At 41.8% G+C, this 27,342-nt stretch overlaps 1 protein-coding gene across 16 annotated transcripts in view; it reads left to right on the top strand.

The window, feature by feature from the left end:
* The window catches only part of PTPRD (protein tyrosine phosphatase receptor type D), a 1,484,152-nt gene that overhangs the window by 1,022,600 nt on the left and 434,210 nt on the right, over positions 1 to 27,342 (top strand). The gene's annotated exons all lie outside the window — the stretch shown is intronic.

The following is a 27,342-nucleotide window of genomic DNA, read 5'->3' as shown; positions in this document are numbered from 1 at the left end:
TTAGCATTGATACAAAATGTTGCAAGATAATATCATAATAATGAAATAATGTTCTGGAATGTTATGAGTTCACATATTGAGATTTGATCATGAATGCAAGTTTTCATTGGAGCAATCTATGGTATATTTATTACAAAGCTCATATTCATTCACACAATCACTCATTACTCCCAAAGAAATGCACAGTATATATTTGGTAAAATACACAGCGTCCCTTATCAGTTATCCCTGTCTTATTTATTTATAAATGGCATGATTGACAACTTTTAGTGCATTAAAATTCAGCTGTGAGTGCGAACATTTTTTACCTGTGAAAATCCCAGATTCCAAGTCCTAAAATTAAGATCTACCCCAATTTATGTTCATCACAGAAAATCCACCACTCTGGCAGGTTTGCTGTTGTGCTAAATGTAGATGTAATAGGGCAAACATTGTTATCCCTGCGTGTAATTATGAAATCTGGGGAGAACCCTGCTTGTCTGCATTGGGTTACTGTAAATAGAAAGGATGCAGTAAGTGTGGAACTTGGGTGGAAAATGTCATTATGGCCCCTTATTTTTTTCTGAGTATTAAACTGAGTGGAATCCTTCACCAAAAGAACATATTTTCCTGGGGATTAATAAAGGTTAAACGTGCCATTGAACTATTTCAAAAAATGCACTGTTTTGGCCTTGCTTAAAATGTGCTTGACTAAATTAAGTTGTGGAGTATTCCTAAAGAAATATATGACACGTAGTTGTTCTAGCTGTGACTCTTAAACAAGCCAGAGATCTTCTCAAAACACAGGAATAAACTACAAGCAGATTTGCAAGTTTTATATTGAATGTTTTTTTACTAAGATCAAATATTGTGTAAACTATGTGGATATCATGTCAGTGATTTAAAGGCTTAATGGATACAAATTAATATTTAAAGCATTACCCACTTAGAAACTCTAAGGATTTGTTTGGCAGAGATTCAACTTTGAGACTGGACTTTCATGATTTTTTTAGGTTAAACTAATGTATTGTTTTGTTTGGAACACGATTGTTTAACTTTTTTATACAGTGTTATGCTTTTTCTTTTCCTTGCTCTGCCAGAAATGTTGACCCCTTAGACATCTGTAAGAAGTTTATTTCATAGGGCCATGTATCTTATTCACTTTACTCTTTAATAAGGTTTGATGACATTGCCAACAATCAATGACATATTAAAATATAACTAGATGCCCAACAACTAGCTAAACGTAACATATTAAGGGCAGAATTAATTTTATCTTACATTGATGTAGAGCAAGGAGGGTCAAAATATGTTTCTCTCCTCTGTGGGTGTAGTGCAAAATACTTTAATTGGCATGGCATGTTTCAGTTTAGGGGCAGACTGAATCCAAAATCTGCTGGGATTGTCACAGGGATGTTTAAGGATTCTTTTTGCATCCTATGGGAAGTGGCATTTTTGCCCCTCCCTCCAATGCCAGTGCCGGTACATTCAATGCTTCTTTGGTACAATCATGCATAATTATGGACTGAACAAACAGGTCACATGAAAATCTCCTCTGCTTGTCTGGAAGACAGTGGGTTGCTTCCAGAGTCAATTTTACTAAGGTAATTTTATCCCAAAGAACACAAAAGGCAACCATATGGGAGCGGCACAGAAGTTTTGCATTCTCAGATATATGATTTTCTACTGTAGAGACAAAATGCTACTGGCATGAACCAGTCTTTTAGTATCCAAATATCCATAACTGAACCTTTTAACCAAGTAGATTGTAATCATTGAGACACTCTGACAAAGAATGGGAAATGCCGCAACAGACATTGTTGGGATGGAGTAAGGTCATCTGCAAGGCTTGAACGAGCATGACCATAGGAAGCTGTAGATTTCTGACCCCCACCTCAACACACACAACGAACATGCATGTGTGCTGGACACACAGATCCACATGCAGAAAAACATCCTGTGTGTTCGTAAGGGGCACAGCATGTGCACTCTCTTTGCACAGAGTGACTGCCGACAGCTCACCTGGCTGTAGAGGACAGGCAGTGATGGCAGCAATATAGCTTACAGTGGAAAAGCATGCATTTCTAATCTTTTAACTGTCAATTCTGGCAAAATCACTGCCTGCCCTTTCCCACTTTTATGGAAATTGGTCTGCCTTTCCTCTACAACCGGGTCCTTCACTGGCCTTTATGTGTGTGTACACCTTTCTGCAAATATAGAGGATGCATGTATGGTGCGTATGTGACACATGTGGCCATAGTCTCACTGATTTACTACATCGAAATGGAGAGAGGTTAGACAGTAAAGGTGAAATGCAGGTTTCTTACAAGACATTTCATGTAGTGGATCAGGCTTTTGGATGTGGAGGAGTGGAGACGGGTAGCCCATTTGAAGCTAAGAGTTTCCCCTTACCTGCCATTTACTGTAACGGCTACCCCCACACGTTAAGTAAATAAATGTGGCAGCCTAAAAGAAGCGAAAGAGTAAGAGAAGGGAAAGGGAAGGGATTTTTGCAGTGAAAAAAACATAAACCAGGACTTAAGCTTAAATAATGGTTCTACTAAGTGTATTACTTTATAGAAACTCCATATAGTCATGAAATAAAACCACTTGAAGTATGAAGATTCAGATTTTTACTTTCCTTTTTGCAGATTGGATCCATCCCCATCGCACCCTGAAAATGCATATTTTCTCCTTAATTGCACTAAACAGCAGCCATTACATTTGATTTACCTTAGTTTTGAACAGGTGCCTAGCTACATGTGGCAGTTGCTCAAAAGAACGATTAAGCTCATATTTAATAGACATGAATATTCAAGAATTAATCAGGTGTGAAGAATTGAAGAATCAAGAAGCAGCCAGATCATTTAGGAAGGAATCATAATCAGCTCACACTTGTCTGCTAAATTGCATTTTTAAATATAGGTATGCAGTTAGGGAAACTGAATCTTTTTGTGACACTGGATATCTTGATGTTAGAAAAGAATGTCTGCAATTGTAAACATTGTGATGTGTATAGAGTTCTTCAGCTCAATGTACAATACCATAAACATGAAAAAGTTCAGATTATCTAAGTGGGCTATAAACAAGAATTGAAGCCTATTTTCTAAAATCACGAACTGGACATATTTTATTGTTTTGGTATTTTGTGCAGCAATTTACTACAATTTGTGAGGCCTAAAGCAATGTCTGGACTGTCAATTAATTAGCTACTGCATTTGTAACATTTGTGTTGCTTCATACACCAAGGGTGTGCCAATCTTTAATTTGTATTGACCATTATGACATCTGGGTGAAGTGTGGGGGGGGGGGAAGGTTGAAGTCATGGTATAAGTGTCACATGGTAAAGTGGCATGTATAGTTGTAAGCTGTTCTAGAGTATGCAAGAAAAGATGCAGTCCTACATTCAAGTATTTATGATTTTCTTTAGAGATGGACTGTATCATAAGTATAAAGTGCCACACATGGGAACATGGGTAAAGGGGAAGGGCCATGAAAATCCAGTGAATATTAAAAGTTAAATGCTATAGAAAATGCAGGAGAAAAGAATGAATGTTCCCTAATGTCAGCAGTAGGATAGAATACATCCGGTCAAAAACCAATGTAAAGCACTAATTCTGCAAGTGTGTGAAAAACACAAGAATAGGAAAGATAGCTGTTGAGTCACCAGCAGTCAACGGAGATAGGCAACAAAAGCCATCCAATCATGACCTAGGAGCCAGCACAAAGCCCGCTCTAAGCATATGCTAAAGTATTGCATATGTTACAGTCAAAGTCTGAAATCCCGCATTCTATAGAATGCCTAGGTAATGTATAGAATGCCTGAAAATCGAACGTCAAAGTATGAAATGATTGATATTTTATACATTGCCTAGGCATTGTATACTTTGCCCGATTGTCTGCCGGCAAAATATATAATACGCCTAATCCCGCCATTTTATTCCCGCCCGGCAATGTGTGAAATCCGGAATTCTATAGAATGGCTAGGTAATGTATAGAATGCCTGAAAATCGAACGTCAAAGTATGAAATGATTGATATTTTATACATTGCCTAGGCATTGAATACTTTGCCGGATTGTCTGCCGGCAAAGTATATAATACACCTAATCCCAGAGACAGCACAAGTTATCAGCAAGCGAGGGGCAGAGACAGCACAGGTTATCAGTAAGCGAGGGGCAGAGACAGCACAAGTTGCCAGCAAGCGAGGGGCAGAGACCACATAAGTAACCAGGCAAAGATGCCCTTTTAACACTTTGCGTAAATGGTACTGGTCATTCTGTATAATGCCTAGGAATTGTATAGAATGCCTAGGAAATGTATGTAACATTTTCACAAAAGACTTATATTTCCTAGTTTGCCTCTAAACCATCAGGCATTCTATACATTACCTAGGCATTCTATACAATACCGGGATTTCACACTTTGCCGAATGCCTAGGAATCTCATCTTGTGGCCTTTTAACACTTTGCGTAAATTGTACTTGCCATTCTGTATAATGCCTAGGAATTGGATAGAATGCCAAGGAAAAAAAATTAACATTTTCACAAAAAAATTTATATTTCATAGTTTGCCGAAAACCATCAGGCATTCTATACATTACCTAGGCATTCTATACAATACTGGGATTTCACACTTTGACTGTAACATATACAAAGATGTCTGCAACAGACAGCTTAAACTACTGTAAAGAGGCTGTAATAAGAAAAGCATGATGCAGGTCCACAGGACCTCATAATAACCTCAGAGTTCTTTATCATTCAAGAGCACCAAAGACAGATAGTAGTTCATTTAACTTTCTCACACTCATAGACTTTTCTAAGCAGATTGTGGCATTCCTCAAACAAATATGAGAAGGAAGATAGTAATTTCTTTGTAGGACTTCCTTATGATGACAAAGGTATAGAGTATTTTAAGTTATTGTATCCAGGTACAAACAAACAGGAAGCAATAGGCATCTTCCTTCAAAAGGCACAAACAGGGAGTAATTGTGTGTGGATCTCGGATCTTTCTAAGGTATTAAGAGCTCTATCTTGTCAATTCATAAAAGTTGCGACATAGGACTCGCAGAATCCACTCCCACAAATACTTATTTACAGAGAATGTACTTGGGAAGTGGATGGTCCATTATATCAATAACAGCATTAAACTCTTTGGTAGGAAGATTGAACATGGAATGTGTAGCATTTTTGTTAAGGCAATTTGTTTAGAAGCATACGCCATGTGTGAGCTTTGAGACAAAAAGCATACTGCAGATAGATTGCAATAAGATTCCACAAAAATATTTGAAGACGTATTGAGACAGCCGAACTCGTGGTGTTAGTCCCCGACTATTACAACTACAACTATGGTGGTGGGACCGCCAAAGGGGGATTACTGATCCTGTGGTTGTGGCGCAGTGGTGTGAGGCTGTAATATGCAGCACCAAGCATATTAGGAGTTTTGTAACTGTGGCCCTTTTCATGTCGCTGAGCCCACCATGAAAATGGTGGTGGTGAGGAAACTAAGGGGGCCCTGCAGGGCCCCTTGTTGCCTCTGTACACAGGGTTGCAAGCAGGGGGCACATGGTGTGCCCCCTGTATAGCTGTACCCCCTGTCTCTGCAAGCACAGAAATGCGCAGCATTGTACCTTTCTGCTCGGTCAGGAACAGGGTGTGGTGCTCCTACGGCAGTGCCTTTCTAAGGCTCTCATAAGAGCCTTAGAAAGGCACTGCCATGGGACTACCGCAAAAGGACCACCTGCCAGGATTTCAACTTGTAATCCAGTGGGTGGACTGACTACGGGTTTGGTGGTCTTGGGGCACGTGCTGGCATGGTGGCCCGTTCCAAGACTGCCACACTCATAATCAGGCCCATTGTCACTGACTGGCAAGTCTCCTAACCAAAGGCTTTTTAATCAGGCAAAAGACCCCAGATTTTTGAGGCACGTGACAAAAGTTAGTCAACATTACTTTAGATATTTCTGTAGGGTAAAGTGCTAACTGTACTCCAGGGTGTGCTCCAAATGTTATGATTCTGTCTGTGAAATTTTTTTTAGGAGTGTGGAAGCATAAACATATTACAGTGATCAGATTATGACAATCAGAACCTTAGTCATATCCTGGGACTTAACCTTGCTAATGTTTCTAAAATTAAGCAAGAGGTACATCCCTTCATCTCATGACCCTCAAGGTAGCGAAATTAGGCAGACCAAGACTTACTCTTTGAGGTGGACTACGGCTTAACACTCAGAGCCTAATAAACTTACTAATACAGGCCAAAAACTCAATGTTCAATTAGTCCTAAGTCTTTAAAAAAGAAAAAAGTATTTTACCTAATTAGACACAACGTATTACTTGACCTAATGGTTTCTGACACAATAAATGGAACTGTGCATTACTAATACGCTTCGATGATTACTGAGGGAGGTGGGCTAGGCTACTACCATTGAACAACCTTGCAAGACATTTCTTGTGTCACAATCTCTCAATTAGTCCCTGGGGGTCCCTCTTCTAGTAGAACATGGGAGTAGGGAAGCCCTTGGATTTCGTGGATGAGTTCTAGTGATTCTCCCATTCTTATTAGTATGGGTCTCATTTCCCCTTTGCAGTTTCCCCTGGGTTGCACAGTGTACCTTTCGTTGTCAGTTCAGGTGTTGAGCAGACTGTGCCTGCATAGACCTCTGGCGCACAGTGAGCAGTGACCTTGCTCCGGCACAGCCCACTGATATGCCATCGAAGTCTACAACAGCAGTGTGGTGTACATGTGAGCCTAGACAGCAAAAGCACTAGTCAAGAAGGCAGCCGTGGAGCCACAGTTATTGCACCTTTTCCAACTTGGAGATCATTCTCTGGCCCAAGCACAAAGCCCTAAACCCTTACAAGCTAGGTACCCACACCTGATTCTGGTGCAGGGTTGTTAAGCAATATGGTGGTCCTTACACACTCTGCCATATGTTATGGGGGGACCACAGACTGCGGGCAGATTTATTTTATTGCTGCTCAGCTATGTGTTGATCATGATTAATATCAGTACTCAAACAGACTTGAATTCATCAGTACCATTCATCCATTGGAGTATAGAGTCTGCTCATGCTGCAGAGTCAATTTAAGGACTTCTGGGCCTCACAGAACTGTGCAAGTCCTCCTGTGGTAAACAGTGGGCATCTTCAGATAATCCCTACTCTGCTCTATTAATGACTCCTCTTCTTCTGGGCAGCATCTCCCTTTAGCCAGATCACCTTCAATGCCTCTCCAGGGCATTCGGTCAGCTCTCATTCATGAAACAGGATCCATGCACCTTCCCCTGTGAGTCTTGGTTAAAGACCCCAGATTTCATTCCAGGGGCATTTTTTCCTCTACAGTAGAAGATCATATATTTAGAGATACACAAAAAACATTCTATGCTACTCTCCTGTTGTTGCCTTTTGGGCTGAATGATCTGAAGTTACTTACGTTAATCTGAGTCTGAAAGAAGCCCATGGTCATCTAGACAAGCAAATATTTCCATGTGGTCTGTTTGCTCAGTCCATCCTTATGCAAGATTACCCCAAAGAAGCAATGAATACAGCCACATTGCCAGGGGAGAAGATTGACAGAAATGTCACTTATAAAAGGATGCAAAAATCCTTACAGCGACACTGTGTATCGGAGATGTTCACAGCAGACTATTTTTCCAGTCAGTCTGTCTCTAGGCTGAAACATACTATGATAGCATAAAAATGCAAAGTTAAGAAATGATGTTTTGATGGAAAAATACAAAATATATATCATGGTGTGATAAAGTCTTATTGCAGTTTTGCAAAAATATATTTGAATGAAATATAGGAAGAGAAGAGGCTGCTACCACATCAAAATGAATGAATTTGTAAAAAAGCATTAGCCCGCCTCCAATACTATACACCCTGTTTACCATTTTGATGGGGAAGCTTGGGAAAGCATGTTAGTGCCAGACCCAATAAATCACCCAGCTGAGACTCTTTACTGGCACAGAGAGGAAAACGATGGCTCTGAAGATATCAGTGTCGTGTGCAGTGGCTAAGCATACATTAAGCAGCACAGCCGAAGAGAGGAGAGAGGTAAAGATGCAGCCTGCATTAGCATTTTTGTCATATTGGCATTCCCTTTAAATATCAGTGTGTAGGTTTGTGAGGGTACTTTCAAGAAATTCGTTCAGGACATTCTTCAGTTCATTCAATTTATGTGCCATATTAACTGAAATGGTCATACCATGAATTAAAACAAAAAATAGAAGAGGGCATCTTCATGGCTTAACATTCGGCCATTGCTGTCAAATGTGTACAGTACACGTTTCAACATGGCTGACCAACCTTAGGGTTTAGGTGAGGATACATAGCAGCATCAATCGAGACCCTCTGAAAATGTCAAGATGCTCATTCATTTCAATGCATTCCTTCGTATTATGCCAGCCACTGTATTCAGAAATAAAAAAAGGGACGTCATTAAATGATATCATAATAGGTGTCAATTTCCAAGCAGACTTCATCAAACTGAGAAAGGCTCTATTGTTGCTGATTGTTATCAATGCATGTGTGTATGTGCCTTTTCATTTGATAAGACTTATTTAATTGAATTCTTAGTTTCAGTAAAACCTGTTAGCTTCAAGCATGGCTGTTTAATACTTATGTGTTGCATGCAGATACAAAAAAAGGTTTCTCATGGACCTACTCTTTTTTGCATGCACTGGAAGCATCCGACACAGCTTTACTTCTCAAACTTTGTTCATATGTCAACATGGCTGTAATGTGTCCGCACCCACATAGTGTGGTACAATGTGTCACACATCCCTCAACCATTCTGCAAGTTTCAAAGCCCATCTCTAGCTTAAGAATCACTTTCAGGTCAGGCCAAGATCCAACATTATGTGCCATCTGAGGGTGTGCTTTAGCTCTACTCCGAAAAGCATTACTTTATCACCTCATGCTACTAACTCAATGCATCAGAAAATATTCAACTTCTCATATGTACTCTGAGTTATCATACATTAAATGTGATAACTACTTGTTGCCTTGTATAAAGGAAGCAATATTTTAGTTATATTGTATTTCACTGGAACAGATAGGTTTGAATATTTTTGTCAGTACTCAAATTTAGTCCAAACTTGCTGACTTTGCCAGTGATTGACATACTATAGTGTTGATATATACTCAGGGCCTAATTATAAGTTTGACGGTGCAAGAGCGGGATCGTCCTGCTCCAGAATCGCCAAAAACATGCACAAACCGCCTGCCAGAATAGGAGTTTTCTCCTGTCTGGTGGGCCATGCTTTGGCATTCCGAGGGCAGTGCCTATGAAATAGGCACCACAATGGGAACATCAAAGGCAGTACCTGCACAGCATGGACTTCTGCAGTCCATGCCATGCAGGTACTGGTGTGCATGCACACAGAAGGGCACATGTTGTGCTCCCCTGTGTGCATCCCCATGCCGTGAGGCACCAGGGTACCCTGTAGGGCTCACTTTGTTTCCTCACACCACACTTTTCATGGCGGTGCATCTTCCGACCGCCCTGGTCGTAATGGGGCAGTCGGAAGACCTTCACCACAGCCCCCCACAAGTTTTGTGGTCCGTGGACCGCCAGACTCGTAATACAGCCCTCAGTTTTAAAGTAGTATTTACCATACCCTACATTCCAGCCCTTCACAGAAACATATCCTATAATTAGTACATCCCATACATCTTTCAAAATTATCCACTCATGGAATTTTAGAGGTCGATTTTGCGTCTCAACAGACAGTCATCCAAAACTTGTTCGGAATTTACCCTTGTTATCCATGTGTCTTCATGGACCTCTACTGGTTATACACATTGATGTAGGCAGAAAACAACATTTATAACTATGACTTCACAAGACTAAAGTTGTTTGCTTTGATATTTCCTGATTGGAATTAACTACTAATGTGGAGTGAAAGCACCAGACAGGAACAGAAAACACACTGCCTCTAACAGTAAACATTAGGAAGAAAAAACTAGAGAGATAGAGGGGACATAAAAAGTTTATAGCCGGGAAGAAGGCAGTTAAGGTAAGATGATTGCACCCAACATTTTAGCAATGCAAGCAATGAAACATAATTTTAATTTTTGCAAGACTGCAACCTTCTTTGCTGGTGCACGCTGGCTTGTGACCAGGAATTACCATGTTCATTGCGGCGCCATTTTATTAATGCCTCTTGCTGAAGAAGCACACTGCTGTCCCTGCTGTGAAAATGGCGCTTTGCAGTTTATGTTATAAAGTGAACTCTGCTGGGGCGCTAGGCTGGAAGACATTAAAGAACAAAGCACAGCTGCCTGACAATAGCACAAAGGGATTTCATGAAAGACTGAAACAAAAGGAAGGCTGGCCAGTAGGGCCACATCGTAACTGCAATTATGGCTCCGAGTGCAAATTTCAGGCAATGGTTTTGAAGCTTAGAATACGTTGACACAGAAAACAAACTATTTCGAGATATTTTCTCTCTGCATACAAATGTGTGCACAACAATAGACCAACTTAGAAAGGCCTTTCCTGCGGAATACAGTAATTTGCAACACTTAGAGAGATAATCACATATAGAATTAAAGGGCGTTCACACAGACTGCAGCTAAATTGCGCAAGTCTCCGTTTTCAGTAATGCAATTGTTCTTTGTTTTCTATGCAATTGTAGAACCCGTTTTCTCAGCTGCAGCACTCTGCACTCCCAACCACAATTAAAAAGAAACCCAAGTTGAGAGTTACCTACGGTCCACCAGTGCGTGCAACTGTGCGCCAAATGATGTGAATCGGTGGGGGTTATTAACAGTATCTGCTCTAGGCTACTGGTGATAATGAGTTGACTCTCTGCATGCCCTAATTGATTGTTCTGTTCAGAAACTCATGCCTGACTGTGAGAGTGACAAAGACACAGATCAGACTGAGAGAAAACCAGAAGAAGAAATATTTATTCCGTCTTTGAAATAAAAAAAACATAAAAGTAAAGCAAGACATAACACACACTTCAAAATCATCCTCAATATCAACTATTTGGGCATTGTTCAAGGAGCCAAGGTGAGAGACAAAGAAAAGAGACACTAAATTAAAGTGAGAGATAAACTGAGCCCAGTAGGAGTCTTAGAACCACTTTCTACGAAAGGTAAACTTATTTAAGGCTCTATTTAATTATTGGAAATATATTACAAAGCTCATTCAGTTCCACAGTTAATAAAGAGTGTTTACAAATAAAACCAAGTAGATGTCTGGGTCTTTGGTGGTGATCTTTCAGTCATTATGCTTTTAACAGGGCATAGGTGGTTGTAAGCACTCTTCAAACACCCAGGAAACCCTTTTTGAGCCTGAGAGGGGGGAGGAGTGCAACATGTCTAAATCTTTTGTATGGTGGGATCTACTAAAAATTGTTGGTACTACCCAACTGGATAACAACTTAGGTTAAGTATTGTGCCTGATTGTGAACCAGGGGTGGCTCCTCAGTTTGGGCAGAGGAGCATCGCCCAACTTAAATGCCCCCCAAAGCCCCAGAGATGACAAATAAAATGGTAATTGATTGCCATTTTTTTTCATCATCCCATCCTGAACCGAGTGTCAGGACAGGGGGGCCTGCTGAGTGGCAGCAGTGGTGGGCTGCCTGTGCACTGTTTAAAATGCGCATTTTCCTTTGGCCGGCCGTCTTACGATGGCGAGCCAGACATGCACACTGTAAACCTCTCAACCCAGCTGTCTTAAGATGCTGGGTTGAGAGCAAGTGCAGGTCTCCAGTGCACTGGGAAGCACCGAGAGAGGCAGCTCCCTCCAATCAGGGCACTGCTCTCATGCTGGTGAACAGCATGTGAGCAGTACCAGGATTGGACAAGGGTGTTTGCTGGTGCCTGCTCTGTAGTTGAAGAAGAGGTCTGGAGCAGAGGACGTGTGCTATATGTTTTAAATTTTTTATTTTGTTTGTACACTTGTTTGCCACCACTCCCCATAGATGACAGCCACCACTGTTGTGAACATGTGTTCTCCATGAAGCTTTATGGATATGCTAGGTGAGAGATAAATCTTGCGTGCTAGTCAATATATAGTGAGCTTTGCTAGTCAATCTTAGAATGCGTATCCATATTTTGTACATTATTTCAGATGTGATAGAAAAGTACATGTGCCTAAGGAAACTGAGAAACTGAGATGTTGATATAAAAAGCATGAATATCCATACTTCTGACTTTGGGGTGAAAATATGATTAATAATTAGCAAGATACTGGAGCTTACAAAAGCTTCAATGTCATGCCTACAAGAGGTAACCAAGAGGAGCGGTCACTTCCTGTTTAGTGACACCACCACTTCCGCCCTGCACAGATTACCAGCAGGTCAGCGGTCTAGTGCTCCCTCCCCTCTAGTATTTAATGGCGGCCTGGAGGAAGCGCAACGGACGAGCGCAGCGGGAGCGCCGACTTCGCGCCGAAGTCGCGCACAAGTCAAGCCCGTCTGCGCCCGTCCGCGGCCCGCTGGGCCCAGGGCCCCGTCGTAATGCCCAATTCCTTTCTTACTCCTCCGCTGACCTCTTGAGACTTAATTCATCAGGACCCATTCCGACCTATGCCGTGAAAGCGGCTCAGACATATGGCATCCTTGTACCATCTGACTTCTCGGCACAGGTCCTTTCTCATCACTCCCCCCCCTTGTTCCTCAGATCTCCGCTTCATTATCAATTTACTACCTTAACACCCGTTCCCTTGTTCACCATCAGATTGAGATCTTTCAATTATTACATCAGAGCTCCATTGATATCCTCCTCCTAGCAGAAACCTGGATCACCGAAGATTCAGCCCCCGACATTCTTGCTGCTATCCCTACTGGATACTACATTATGCACGCCAACCGCCCCACTGGCAAAACTGGCGGCGGGGTGGCGGCCATCATCCGCTCTGAACACACCTTTTCTGAGATCTCGATGACCCCTATCCCTAAAACTGAATATCTGGCACTCAAATTCACCTCCCCTAAATGGTCTTTTGTTTGCATTCTTGTTTATAGACCCCCTGACTCTATGCCTCTTTTTCCCCAACTCTTCAGCGACGCCATTGCTCAACTAGCAATCAATCATGCCAATATCATGGTCATCGGAGATTTTAACTATTGGCCAGCCGATGTCCACGAAAGCCAATCGTCGTTGGACTTTACTGAACTTTTAAAAACCATGAATCTCTCCCAACACATTCATACCCCTACCCATCAGAAGGGCCACATCCTCGACCAAGTGTGGACTTCAAATCTCGACATTTCCCCTCCCTCAGTTGTCCCTTGCTCTTGGTCGGACCACCATTTTATCTCTTTCTACTTACATCTGCATACTTTATGTCCTCCCCCCAGTACTAAGAATCTTATGGCCCGCAACTGGAAAAGGGCCAATTTGCCTGCTTTCCACGATTCCCTAGTGTCTACTGCACCCGTGTCGCAGTCCCCACTAGAGAACCAGGCTGACACACTCAACGATTGGCTACGTCAGGCCAGCGACAAAGTCGCCCCTCTCAAAAGAATAAAAACAAAGCGCCCCCATGATGCCCAATGCTGGTTTACTGACCAACTTAAAACAGACAAACTTGCCCTACGGCAAATGGAGCGCCGCTGGCGTCGCCACTACGATCCTCAGCTCAAGCTTGCTTACACAGAGACCTTAAAAACTTATAAACAATCAATCCTGGCAGCCAAGACGTCATATTTCTCACAAAAAATCTTGAATTCTAACAACAAATCGAAAGAGATCTTCGCAATCGTTAATGAGCTCTCCCGTCCAGACAGAGTCACCCCCCAACCTCCACCTACCCAAACCCTCTGTGATTCGCTCAATTCTTATTTCATAGAAAAAATAATTACTATAAAAAATAATATACCGTCCCCGACCTCTTCTACCCCACCTCCCCTCCCCCCCACCAATACCAACATCTTGACTGAGTTTCCACCTATATCTCATCAAGAGTTCGTTTCCCTCCTTCACAAAGTTAGTTCAGGCTCTCCTAATGATTGCTGTCCCCCGCAGGTCCTAAAAGAAGCTTTCCTTGCATGTCCAGGCCCCCCCCTAGCATTGCTCAACAACTCTCTTGCTAATGGGGAGGTCCCATCGTCCTTCAAGCGTGCTGCTGTCTTGCCTATCTTAAAGAAACTTAATGCAGATCCCACCACACTTAGCAACTACAGGCCCATCTCCCTCCTCCCATACCTTGGAAAGATCTTAGAGACCTACGTCACCCGCTGTCTGAGCTCTTTTATAGAGAAATCCTCCTTTCTAGATCCTCAACAAGCGGGTTTCAGACCCCTCCACTCCACCGAGGCGGTCATAGTAGCAGTCATGGACACCCTCAGGAAAGGTGCTGACAAAAACATCTCTCAAGCCCTTGTCCTATTAGATCTCTCGGCGGCTTTCGACACGGTCGATCACACCATCTTGATCGACCGTGTCCACAACGCCGGCATTCAGGGATTGGCCCTTGACTGGCTCAGATCTTTCCTTCACCAGCGCTCACAATCTGTTCACCTCTCCTCCTTTTCTGCCTCCTACACTTCCCTTACCTGTGGTGTCCCTCAGGGTTCTGCACTATCCCCTCTACTCTTTAATTTGTACCTCCAACCACTTTTAGCTTCCCTCCGAAATTCCCCGGTCACAATTTATAATTACGCGGACGATCTTCAACTAATCTTCCCCATCGATTCACACCCTTCCTCCCGCATTGACTTTCAGTCCACCATGCTGACCATCGCTGAGTGGATGTATCACAGCCATTTAAAGCTGAATCCTACCAAAACTGAGCTCGTTCTGGTAGGAGGTCCTAACCACCCATGGAATGCCACCTTCTGGCCTACATCGTTGGGGACAGCACCCACTCCCGTGAGCACAGTCAAAAGTCTGGGAGTGACTATTTCCAAAGACCTCTCAATGAGACCGCACATCAACGCGGTCACCTCTGCCTGTTTTTTCCACCTGAGGCGGATCCGCAAGATCAGCAGGTTTCTTACCAAAGAGGCCCTAACCCAAGTGGTCATCGCGTTCATCACCTCCAGGCTCGACTATGCCAACATTCTCTATGCAGGCATTCCTGCATGTCACCTCCACCGACTCCAGCTGGTGCAAAATCAGGCTGCCCGCCTGATTTTCCGCCAGCCCAAACATCAACACGTTACCCCCCTCCTCCACACTCTCCACTGGCTCCCAGTTCCTAAACGCTGCATTTTCAAACTTGCATGCACTACCTTCAAGGCACTCTTGGACTCAGCCCCCTTGTTTATCTCTTCAGCCTTGTCCCGCCACATTCCCTCTAGAGTTCTTCGTTCAGCATCACTAAACCTGCTCGAAGTCCCCCGTTTCAAAAGGAAAAAACACGGAGGCCTTAGTTTTTCTGTTTTGGCCCCCTCCACCTGGAACTCCCTACCTCCTTCCCTACGGCTTTGCCCAAAGTACGACTGCTTTCGCAGATCTTTAAAAACCTTGCTCTTTCAAGCTGCCTATGACTAAACCCTGGATTACCGTTTCACGTCAATGAGCGCCAAGAAACCGATGGTGATAGTGCGCGTTATAAATAATTTTTAAAGTAAAATAAGGAGTAGAGCACCTTTCAGTTCATAAAGTTTTATAACATTGAAAATGTGTTATCGTACAAACAAGAAGCATAAAAACCCACCCCGCTCACCAGTTCCATGGTGTGTGCCAGGCATCAATCCCTATGGGTCCGAATGTGCCTTTTTGTCTTTGAATAATGTACAATCTGAGCACTCGTCTTCTTTGTGTTCTGGAGATGTGTACAAATTACACACTTTGTGTGTGTCGGAGTGTGTGTATTTGGCCTCGCACTGAGGGCAAAGTTCGAAGAGGTCCTACGTTGTTTCCATCACAGGCTTCTGTGTATTGGGTGCCGGGTAATTGGTCCCCATTGCCTAGAATATGGGGGTGTCATCTACCAGATCTCTAGTCGCATTTTTTCATGACCATAGGCCGTGTGGGCGTTGAATGCTTCAGAGCTTCGACGCACTCCATCCGGGCCCCATGATGGAAAAACATTTTCTGACAAAGGAGCCCTTAAACGTGCGCAATACCGTGAGGGGTTGGAGAAATGACGCAAGGCGCAGATCATAAAACTTCCTCGATGAAAAACAACTTGCAGAGTCCAAGCCCAGCACTAGCTGGCTAGAGTATACATAGCATGCTACAAGTTGATGCTTACAGGATAAGTAACATACTCCTTTTATTAGCTTTTTATTTACCTTAATGTCGCATTCTTTGGTATCCAGATGAGATCTTGGAATATAAAACATTTTAGTTAGAATGTGATAAAAGTTGAGAAACCTGCCTGAAAATGATGCACATGTTAGTTCCTATTCAAGCAGATCATTTTCCCTCTATCAGTTTGATCTTGCCTTGATCCTTATGATGTTAGCCAGATTCACCAGGGAAAATATTGTCAGCACGGTGAGGGGTTTACATCCTCACATCTAACTTTCCAATCCATTCCAACTTCATTGATCTAGCATCAAACTAACATTGAGGGCACTCAAACACTGTTTTTGTGACTGTATCTAACAACCTGTAAGCTGATGGTGTTAGATAACTCCATATGGCCAGTGTCCTATATAGAAAAGGGTTTGGGGTCATTTTTTTCTGGATTTGAAAAAAAATACTGTTGTTCTTTTGCTTTTTTTAGGTATTGGGAATGGTTGCTCAATCCGAACTTGAGCAGTTGTAATATTCATGAGCTGCAAGGCACTGTCAAAGAATACATTTTTCATGATCCTATGGGTTTTGCATTGATTCGGTTTCTTGACTGACCACAACGGGACTCTGTAGAGAACATGAGTAACTTTTTCTTTCTAGTTATGAATCTCCTGACAACGTTTTAGTAGGTCATTGCAAAAGTCCTTTTCAAACTAAAATTAGCTATGCTGCTTTCTGATGCGTCACAGTCTAAAAAATTGGCTAGCTTACTATAGCATGAATTTACAACTCTGGCCACCTCACTAATCTGAGATGGCAAAGTTCTAGGATAATGCACTATGCAAGTGTTGGAATTTACAGTTTGACAATGGAAATGTTTTGGGACTTATTTTGTATCTTTTAACTTTGGCGAGGAGACAACATGTAAAAGATCTTTAGGGGAATGTTTGACTTTGCCTCAGCCCGTCCTGATTGGGACATGGTTGTGTTAGATTAGTACAATCTTCTACAAGTAGGAACTGGAAAGATTTATGGTATTGCCATGCATTTGAAATTCTAAACACACTGTACATAGCAGGTTTGTGAAGTGGTTGTAGATATTACCCAAATTGAATTGGGGGCACTTTCACAAATATAAAGATTATACAAATATGTCTGTTGGAAAGGAGTTCTAAAAATACATTTTTAGTGCACTCTATCAGCAGGTAATAATCCAGGATACTGCAGCGCCTAATGAATTATGAGGGTTATGCACCTTTAAGAGTCAATTTTCAGAGACAGATCTCGGTGTCTGTCTGGAAAAGTTAAGCAATTAGTAGGCGTGAAAAGGCTCATGATTCAACTTTTTATGCTTGATTACACATGAATCTAAACCTGTGGCGGTAATTGCCTGAAAAGGTTGTGTCTAATTATTATGGCAAATCCAGTCTATAGAAGATACACTTTAGAGTATTATGTTGCTGTGTCAATTTCTGAAACCCTTTGCTCTAGCAGTACACGTGTCGGAATTTTTTCAGTTTAGTGGTTTCTAAGAATACTAATGTCTCATGGAAAGCCTTGTTGGGGTGTCAAAGGTTTGTTGGATTGTCGGATGAACTTGACATTAGAGTGCCGAAGTGACAGCAAAATTAGATTTTAATGCCGATGGCAATCACTCTTAAAAAGAACACCATGCACTTTGTTCAGCCATTAAACAGATACATTTAACTGTATTCATTTGTGAAAGGTAGTCAAAGTTTTGCACTGAAACAGAACTATAAAACAGTTTTAGCATTCGAAAGTAATTCTGTCATGTTGTTTTAGTAATCTTGAGGCCCAAACGAAGTGATTTTCCAAAAGCAGCCCTACTATAACTGAGGCACATATATACTACATATAGTATCGTGAAAAGATGATTTATATGTTTTGGCATGGCTGTTTATGTGTGTAGTGTTGTTAATTGCTAAGAGGTCAAGCAATTGATTAATGTTGCAGTATGCAGATTACCAGTAGCATAACATAGCACAACATAACACAAGTATGTATGGATACTTATGAAGTTCAAAAATACTTTGGGGGCAACGGAAAACTGTGTGTAGCAATTAAGAGCATATCAGAGCTATATCAAGAACGGCATGGGCAATGATGCAGGATTCTATACAGTAATACAGTGATGCAGGGAAATCCCTGTTGACGGGCCTTTGATTGAGGATGCTGTGAAGGTCCTCATTGGTGGCCAATGAGGTGCTCCTCAATGAGAGGGCTTTGATTCACAGCCCTTAGCGTGAGTGCCAAAGCTTGGCAGTCATTACATTAAACGAATCAATCCTGACGGATCAAGGTAGCCTACTCCTAAAAGCTTTCTATGAAGCCCAGTGGGTATAACATTGAATCAGACGATATTACGATAGATCCTTTTCACCGGTGCTGCCTTGGCTTCCGCAGACTGTCTTCCATCGCTGCCACTGACTCACTGCCAGACCATTAATCTTTGCTGCAAATGGGCACTAATGAAGTTAGCACTCAATTTTCCTCTGCACACTGAATTTCCTTGTTATCGGTGGGTTAAAAATGGTTCAGTAAAACTGTTTAAGTTTTTCCTGTGACTTCCATTACACCATTAGAGTTATTTAGCTTCAGATTAGTACACAGGGCTTGATAAAATATAAAGTGCTTTCTAACTTTTCAACGGTGATATTATTTTTGCTGCTTCCCTGTTATGTTGATTTCAACAGGATATGCGGGGAAGTGTATATGATTTTAGATGTTTGAGTGTAAAGTGTTTGAACAGTTTATTTCAGCTTTCAAAATAATGTTGCGATGAAACATAGGTATGGATAAAATATGCTCAGTCTCTTTAAGTTTGCTCCTCTTTCAGTTTAAAAGTCTGTCTTCGGATATGCTGTATTTGTCCAAATGGTTGGTTTGCACCAGTTTCTAGCTAGTAATTCTCCCCACCTCTTCAGTGAATTATTGAACTGACACTTGATTTGATATGGAGTTTGTTTGTTTGTCATAGAGAATAGACAGGGAGAAGCTCCTACTCTGAGTTTGTTTCATAGTGTACTAGCCCGCGGACTGCAGGCAGCAAATGCACTGTGGTTGATAAACACACAATATTAGCCCATGCACGAGGGGAAGCCTGCGCCCTGTTGTAAGCTCGAGGTTGGAGGAGTGCGGGCTTATTTCAATATAGATGAGGAAGACCAAGAACTAGATCTTAGGACAATAGACTAACACACATGTATGACCTCCGTGAGGGAAGACATCAAAACATCTGAGGCTTTATTGATTGCAGTTATACCATATCTGATTTGCATGTCTGCTCAGGAATTGCACTGGCAGGTGGACTTGTTGTCGAAAGGTTTGTTTGTGACTTCCGTTCAGCTTTCTCTGTCCTAGAGTAAGTAAGAAGGTGACATGTTAAAGGAAGAAAACTTATTCGTTCAACATGTATGAGAACACGATTTCAGTAGTTGAGATGAATTGGCATGAGATCAAAAACCTATTTAGGGGTTCAAATCGGCTCACTGAGATAGGCGGGGGCAAACGAAGCGCATCACACTTCGCTGCAATCATTTGTGAAGCAACCTGGGCAAATATGTGGTTTAGAACTCAATTACAGTTTTCAGTCCTTAACTCCAGCTGGTATTTTAATTCTTTAATAGTTAACCATAGTAGGCAGATTCTTTTTCCGCTCCTCAGGCTCGCTGGAAGCCTCTGCATACAAGCCCCTCTCACCTGCTGCTGCTGTTGATATTGTCAGTGGAAAAGCGTACATTGTCTTTCCTTCCAGACTTTCCAACACGAGAAGCCCACGCAGTGACTCATCCTTAGGGCCACTTGCTTGACCGTGGCTTTGTGATGCTCCTTTTGTTTGCCTGCGAAAGCATCACCCTGGAATCTCCCATCTGCCGCAAATTTACGGAAAGGCTAAGACACCTGTCAGCTTTCTATAAATGCTGTGTGATTAGAAAGCGTTAAACCATTGTTGATATGTTTTCCATCAAAGGAAGCACCATTCTGCCAATTCCATACGTTTCAGTCCAATGTTTAAGAATCTCCGAGGTCCCTTTTTGAAACTCCGAGGTCTCACATCTGCCGTTCTTATTATAGCTAGATATTGAAAATAGACGAACATGTGCTAACACGAATACTATCTATGGTGCACTGTTTCTCATTTACACAAAATTCATGTTTAAAAGAATAGCGTCTCAAAATGTGTTACTTGATGCGAAGTGTTGCAGACGTAGTGAAAGATCGGAGTAAAAAAAAGTTGGCACGCAACCTGCCTCTGTCTTCCACTTTGGTCTTCAGTTGATGTGCTGGAGAAATTAAAAGGCTTTGGGTGGGGTCAGCACCCAACTTAGGTTCTCATTTAACCAATGAGGAAATTGGTTTGGAACAGCTGGCATACTGCAGTACCTAATTTGTTTTTCTTTAATGGTGAGGGATAGTAGTCTGGAATATCGAAGCAGGAAAGAGTGGTCACAAAATGATGACCAAAATATGGAAACCCAAAATATTGAGGAGGTAAATGCACACAAGGTAAATATATATGGAGTTTTTTATATAGTAAATCTATACATACCTACCTGTCAATCTTTTGCGTTTCGATATTCTGGTCATGATATTGTGACCATTCTATATTCCGGCATCAATGCTCAGAAACCCGAACATGGTGAGGACCTTCATTTTTTCACTAACCACTTCATATCAGTTTTTGTGATCTCTGATTTAAAGGCACTTGATTTTTTGGACCTCAGAATGTTGGGAGGATGGATGGGCCCTGCTGGGACCGTAGTTCATGACATACAAGTTGCAACATGGACCGTATTTTGTATTGTCATTGTTTGCGCTGCCGCACCTTTTAAAAGGTGCACCTGCGCAAATAATGACAATGTACCCCATTAAGGTGAAAGAGATACCCCCAGGGAAGCGGCGAATTCATGCTGCCCTGGGGGCAGTGCATTCATGTGAAAACATGGAGTGGCTGCTTGGAGCCGCTCCGTATATTCACAGTGAAGGTGGAAACCCGCCTGCACTTTTAAAGGTGATTAGACATCCCCTTGCAGGTGAGTGCAGTCAGTGACTGCACCCGCCTGCAAGGGGATGTCTGGGGGGGTCCTTGGGACCACCTTTCTCCCCTCCAGAAGGCTGCTCATGAGAACGCACTCAGATTGTGCCACCTAGAAGGTGGTGTACTGTGAGTGCGCCCCTGAGAGCTTCTTTGCTTCTGTGCTTGCATCTATAATATATTGTGGGCACAGATGCAAAGGACTTACCTCATTTGCATAGGGCACGTCCCTATGCAAATGAGGGAATGCCTCCTGATGGTGCACAGGTGATTTAATTGCACCAGTGCTATTTGGTATTACTGAAGGGGACACACAAGCGTCTGCGCCCCATTCTATGATACCAAAGTGCCCCGGGCGTGCAAAGCTGGCGCAAATGCCTGTTATGCCCCCGGGACACTTATTGTAATGCGGCCCCAGATATCCGTGGCAAGCATTTAATTCCCTGGGCCACCTTGGGCTCTTATTTGGACAATTGAATTGCTTCCCTTATGGCCTTGCTGTCAATAGAGTTTCAAACAGAGGTCTCAAATGGCAAATATCTTTCTCTGACTAACTGTTGTAAAACTTTTGGTTTGCTCCTGAGTTATAGGAGTAAGGAGTGGGTACTACGAAAATAAGCAATACCTACTCATAGAAAAATATTTCTGACTCAGGCCCAAAGTATCAGTGTAATGGTAAGTGGTTAAGGGCCTGCCTGAACCCCAGAACTTAGCACTTGCAAGCTAACTGTAAGGAGTTTGTCATTCCTGCCCTCATAATGAATTCACACTAATTTTAATGACTGATTGCTGTTTGTGTAATGATCAAACGAGGAAATATTCATTAGTCATTTGAAAAAAGTCTAATTTCATCTCTTAATGAACACCTTGGCAATCGTTCAGTCTTTATCGACATCGGGCAGCTTTGTAAATTGGATGCAGGTTAGTGGTGCTGAATGAGTTGCCGCAACCCCAGGTACCCTTGAGAAATATTAACTCAAGGTTGTGTAACAAGGAGAGCTTTAAATTATTTTCTTCAGCATCCTTCAATTAGTTTTTTATGGGTCATAGTTTCAATGGAAGTTAATCAAGGAGATACTGTCTTTTATAGACTATGCTTTTAGGAAGCACATCTATCTTTAAGTGCATCTAAAAAGTGTAGACATTTTATAACTTAAAGTTTATTGACACCAGTGGTGGCCACGACAAATAAAGGGTGGTGAGGCGGGTAGAGGGAGCATGCGGTGGAGTGTGGGGGGTGGAATAACATTTTAAATAAAATGGAACTTACCTTAGGCTGCCTGCCACCTCCCGTGTCATGCCTCCATGTGCTCTTCCTGGTCTCAGGCTCCCAGCATACACTGGGACAGTCTCCCTGTGCAATCCCCTCACTGCTCTCATGCTATGAGAGCAGCATGGGGATTTGGCCTGAGTGGGCTGAAAAGACACTCCTCTTAAGACAGGGATTCTGTGCAGTTTCTCCAGCCCAGCTGTACAATACAGCCAGGTTGGAGAAACCTAAGTGTGCATGTGTGTTTGGCCGGCCTGACACGGTTGGCCAAACACACATGTCCACTTAGAAGTGCACATAGCACTCTTTCTCCCTCCTCCCATGCCTCGGTCCCACCCCTCCCTGCACATGCTGGCTCAGTTCTGGCAAATGAAAAATAAAAGGATGATAGAGCATAGTTTTATTTTTCGACTGCTGGCTCTGAGGCAGTGGGGCGACTATCCTCCTCTGAGGAGCTGCCCCTGATTGACAGTTGCTGGGGGTCAGGAGATGTTACAAGCCAAAGGCACATGACAAAAATGTTTAAAGTGTCAAAAAGTATTTGCTGGCATCCTTTCTAAAGTTTTTCAAAGACTTCGAAATATAAAACAAGCTTTTGAAGTACAAATGACACAGATTGCAGTCTTAATACAGGAGTAGGAAAGGAAATAAATATTTTGGTTTGAATAAAAAAAGAATGAGACATTTATTTTACTTCATGAGAGCAGGGTTGAAACCACCCTGTTTTGTTGTGTTTTTTAAAGCTTTTTCAGTTACCAGAGACACCTTCAGACCCACAGTTCAGTATATTTTATGACACAATAGGAATGGCTTATGCTATATTTTCGTATGTGACCAGATTTTCAATTTTGATATTTTTGCTGTACTGTGAGGCTTCATTGTACATGCATGGGTATAGCATGACCACAGCAAGTTACCATCATTTTAACTAGAACTCAACTGCTAATTAGAAGTCAAAATTCAGTGACTAAGTACCCGATGCTCATGAGGTAGGCCCAATCCTTTCAGAGGTACTGCTAATCTGCGGTGTGTCCAGCTTCATAAATGTTTACCCAAATAAATACCAATAATCAGCTATATTGGTCAACTGTGTCTACTTTCAGACTACACTTGTATGTAAATATTACATTGTTGGTTTTACCACCCTGGTCCCGTTCTGATATCTCAGCTGTACTATATAGTTGTTTTAAATAAAAAGGAAATATTCAGAGGAGTGTTTTTATTGGTATAGTACTGCCCAGGGCATTTTTAATTCTTAGGACATAGAAGTTAGGATATCAGTATTCCTTATGGAGTTTCTGAACAATAACACTATATTTATTTTGTTCAGTATTTATCAGGTCATTACTGTGGGATGGATATAAGCACATTAAGACATACTTAATGGTATCTTTCATGGCAAAAGACATTTGTAATTCAAGGAAAGCCTAACTATATCCTTATTTCCTACTGTACGGAGAAGGTCTTAAAACAGGGAACAATCAATAAATCATGTTAAGTTTGTCTTAAACTACAAAGATTGGTTTTGGAGAATATTAGAGGGCCTTTTGAAACCTGGGCAACCCTCTTTATGCCTCATGTTCACTTTCGTGGCTTAAGACAGTTCTGAGACCCTCTTATGTGAGGGAAATATTTTTTTTAATGTTACAATACATGTGGTAGTTGCAATTTCTTAATGCGTTTTGTATAACTCATGATCTGCTGCATAACGTGTCTGTGTGTACATAGATTTGCATACAATTGTTAATTATAAACTGTAATTAATTTGGCATAATTGTTGAATTAAACTCTTGGAGGTAGGTGGACTTTTAACCTGCTCTGATATATGCATCTATAAATGCATAATACACGAATGAAAGTAAAAACCCTTCAGACTGTTTGGTTGGACAATTTGACATTATATTAGCAATATAATTGGGTGAAAAGGGAATGTCATTTACATTTCAAAGCTTTAAATAGGACGTCCTGCGAGTTTAAGAGAGAATGGTTTTGAAGTCTAAACTAAAATAATGGATAACATTTGGCCCAGTTTAGACTTTGCTGTGATGAGATATATTATTTTGCAAAAGTACAAATAGCCTTGCAGTGAAAGAAAATTTAGTACAGCATATAAATCAAAAGTATAAACACAATTCCTACATTTTGATGGAGAAGGAAGAAGGTCACCTACCTGATCTGCCTCTACCAGACCGTGAAAAGACCCTTATTTAATGATGGTTGCCAGGCCCAAGTACTCACTGGTATTTGTTGTCTGCATGTCTCTACCTATCAACCTGGCAGGGTTCCTGATGCTCCCCAGGGACACCTTCACTATTGGCGGCAGTGGACCTACGGTTAATATGAATAACTCCTATTAGATTTGTCACTCTTGTCCTCCTACCCTGTGAATAAATGCCAGCGCTCCATATCACAGTCTAATATCCTGGTGCACCAGGAATCTCAGTTTACACTATCCTGCTTACAATAGCACTGTTACAGTGAACCAACAGCTAAGTAACAAGTAGCCAATCTTTACCACCTTTCTATATGCATCATCCAGAACTAGAGTAATGAGTAGTGCGTTTGTGTTCAATCAATCTTCTTTATCGAAACATGTCAGTACCATAGTCATATTACTGTACTGGAATATGCACGCGGATGCTTCATGGGGGATAGACCATTACATTTTATTTACCACCTGCCCCTGGCCAGCCACTAGGCCATTTCTTTATGATCATACGCGATTCAGTCTTTCACATTGAACTAACGACCCTTGAGTATGAATTAAACATTAAAATATATATGTTGAATGTGGGACTAAAAAGGAAGCAGTCATCTAATTAAGTCAGATACCAAAATGTGCCTAGCTGAATGGTTATCTGTTTTAATAATTTCCCCTGTTATTTTTCTCATACATTTCTTAACTTACATTTTTCATATAGGTAGATTAATGGACACAGTAACCCAAATGTTCAACATAACTGAGTCATATTCTTGAGTTAACATGGTTTTCTTGGGGTAACGTGTTTTAATTATGTCGGGAGGTGGAAGGTCCTTCAGAGATGTTGACATCTTGCTCTCTAATACGGTCCCTCTGGACCTCTGTCATCTTTCAAACTTTAATCAGTTTTTCAGGAAACCTAAAACCTGTGTCTTGTATACATTCCCATTCTTGTTGATTATGGTGGTCCTTGGTATATTTGGGTGAATGTGTTATTTAGAAGTAAATACATTAAAAATAAATAGTTAAGTAAATATGCCTGGTACAGAGGAGGACATTATGGAACTATGATCAAAGGTGTGGGCTTTGAGAAATGGAAGAACTCTTTTCAGCGGAGAAGTCTGGAATGTAAAGCAATCTAGAGTCTATATGAGTTTCACTGGCTGAAACCTTCGAAACTGAGGGGAATATTTATGAGAGGGTTGCATCATGTTTGCAATGTGGTAGGTGCATGATGCAAACCTCTAAGTCAGATTTTTGAAGCCATGCAAAGCCATTTTGCATGGCTCTGAGTGGCTTTGAAAATCTGGAGAAACACAACGCAGCTTAACCGCATGCATGCGGTGCATTTTCCCGCTGTACACAGCAATTTCAAAATTACCGCGTTACATGACGAGCTCAGCTCGTCATGAGCGTACGTCAGGTTACGCTTATGACGAGCTGAGCACGTCATCAGCCCCGAAGGGGTTAAATCACTGTGCAGCATTATTCTGCCCTGGGAAGGCACTCAATGGGTGTTGATTGGTAGTTTCCACGCAACTCCCATGGATTTTGACGCACCCCCAGAGTTACAAGAGCTTGTAAACCTAGGGATGCACCAAAATCTTTCACCACCCTGAGGAGGTGTAACTAGGAGAAATATCTCTGTTTCTCCTGGTTTCTTCCTCTTTCTATGTGTTCTGCATTCTGCATAGAAACAATCCTGCATGCAACGCAGGCACTCTTGAACCATGGTGCAAGGGTGCCTGCATTGGCGCTAGCCTCCCGAAAGGGTTCCAGCGCAGAGGAAAATGCAGGAATGAATCGTATTGCCCTAAATACGGCACATTCCTGCCCTTTCCCTTTCCCACAGTGCAGAGCTTCAAGGTGACTTGCATTGGTGCACTGCAATACTTGGCCATAAGTATGACCCTGAATGTAAATTGAGATATCCACACTCATCTGAGAGTGGTATGACCTCAAGGATTGTGCGATGGCATGCAAATGCATAGCTTCATACTTACTATCTTTATGTAGAAGGCTTAAAAACGCATCAAGAACACATTCTAAATTACACGAATACTGCCTGCTATCCAAGATTTTCAGACAGTTCGAAATGTAAAAACATGCTAAATTGTATTCCTAAAGAAAAGAGTGGCTCATTCAGCCCCACATTTTATTTAACATTACTTGGGTTATCTTTTGAATAGCCTAAGATACTATAAAATTACAGAAACGTTGTTTAAAGCCTCCACCGGTTATGGACAGATGTCTGCAGAAACATCAGTCTGTGGCGCTTGATAAAGATTTGGAAAACGAACAATATTCAGCTCCCTTTGTTTGCATTCATGTAAAGTTGGCACTGTGCCTCGCGCATTAAGCTACGCCTGTTTCAACATCTGTTCACAAGATAAACTCCTTCTCAACTTTCTTTCTGCAATTTCTTTCTTCACCATTTCATTGAAATTCACACTCTAGCAGGCCTCTCAGGAAAACAGCCAACAAATAACGCCAAAAGGCACTGACTGATGTGAGGAGAGAGAGAGATGCACAAATTAAGAGGCAATAAAATAAATGGAAAAATAAAGGAATTATGTTCCGGTGATACCGTTCGCAATGGAGTGTGATATCCACTTGCATTTGACTTTACGACTTTAGGCTTAGATTGCTAAATTTCACAGAAAATGTACTGAACAGCCTCTAAAAAGACATC

Source organism: Lissotriton helveticus, chromosome 2_1 (assembly GCF_964261635.1).
Source record: "Lissotriton helveticus chromosome 2_1, aLisHel1.1, whole genome shotgun sequence".
NCBI lineage: Eukaryota > Metazoa > Chordata > Amphibia > Caudata > Salamandridae > Lissotriton > Lissotriton helveticus.
This window is presented reverse-complemented; position numbering and strand designations above follow the sequence as displayed.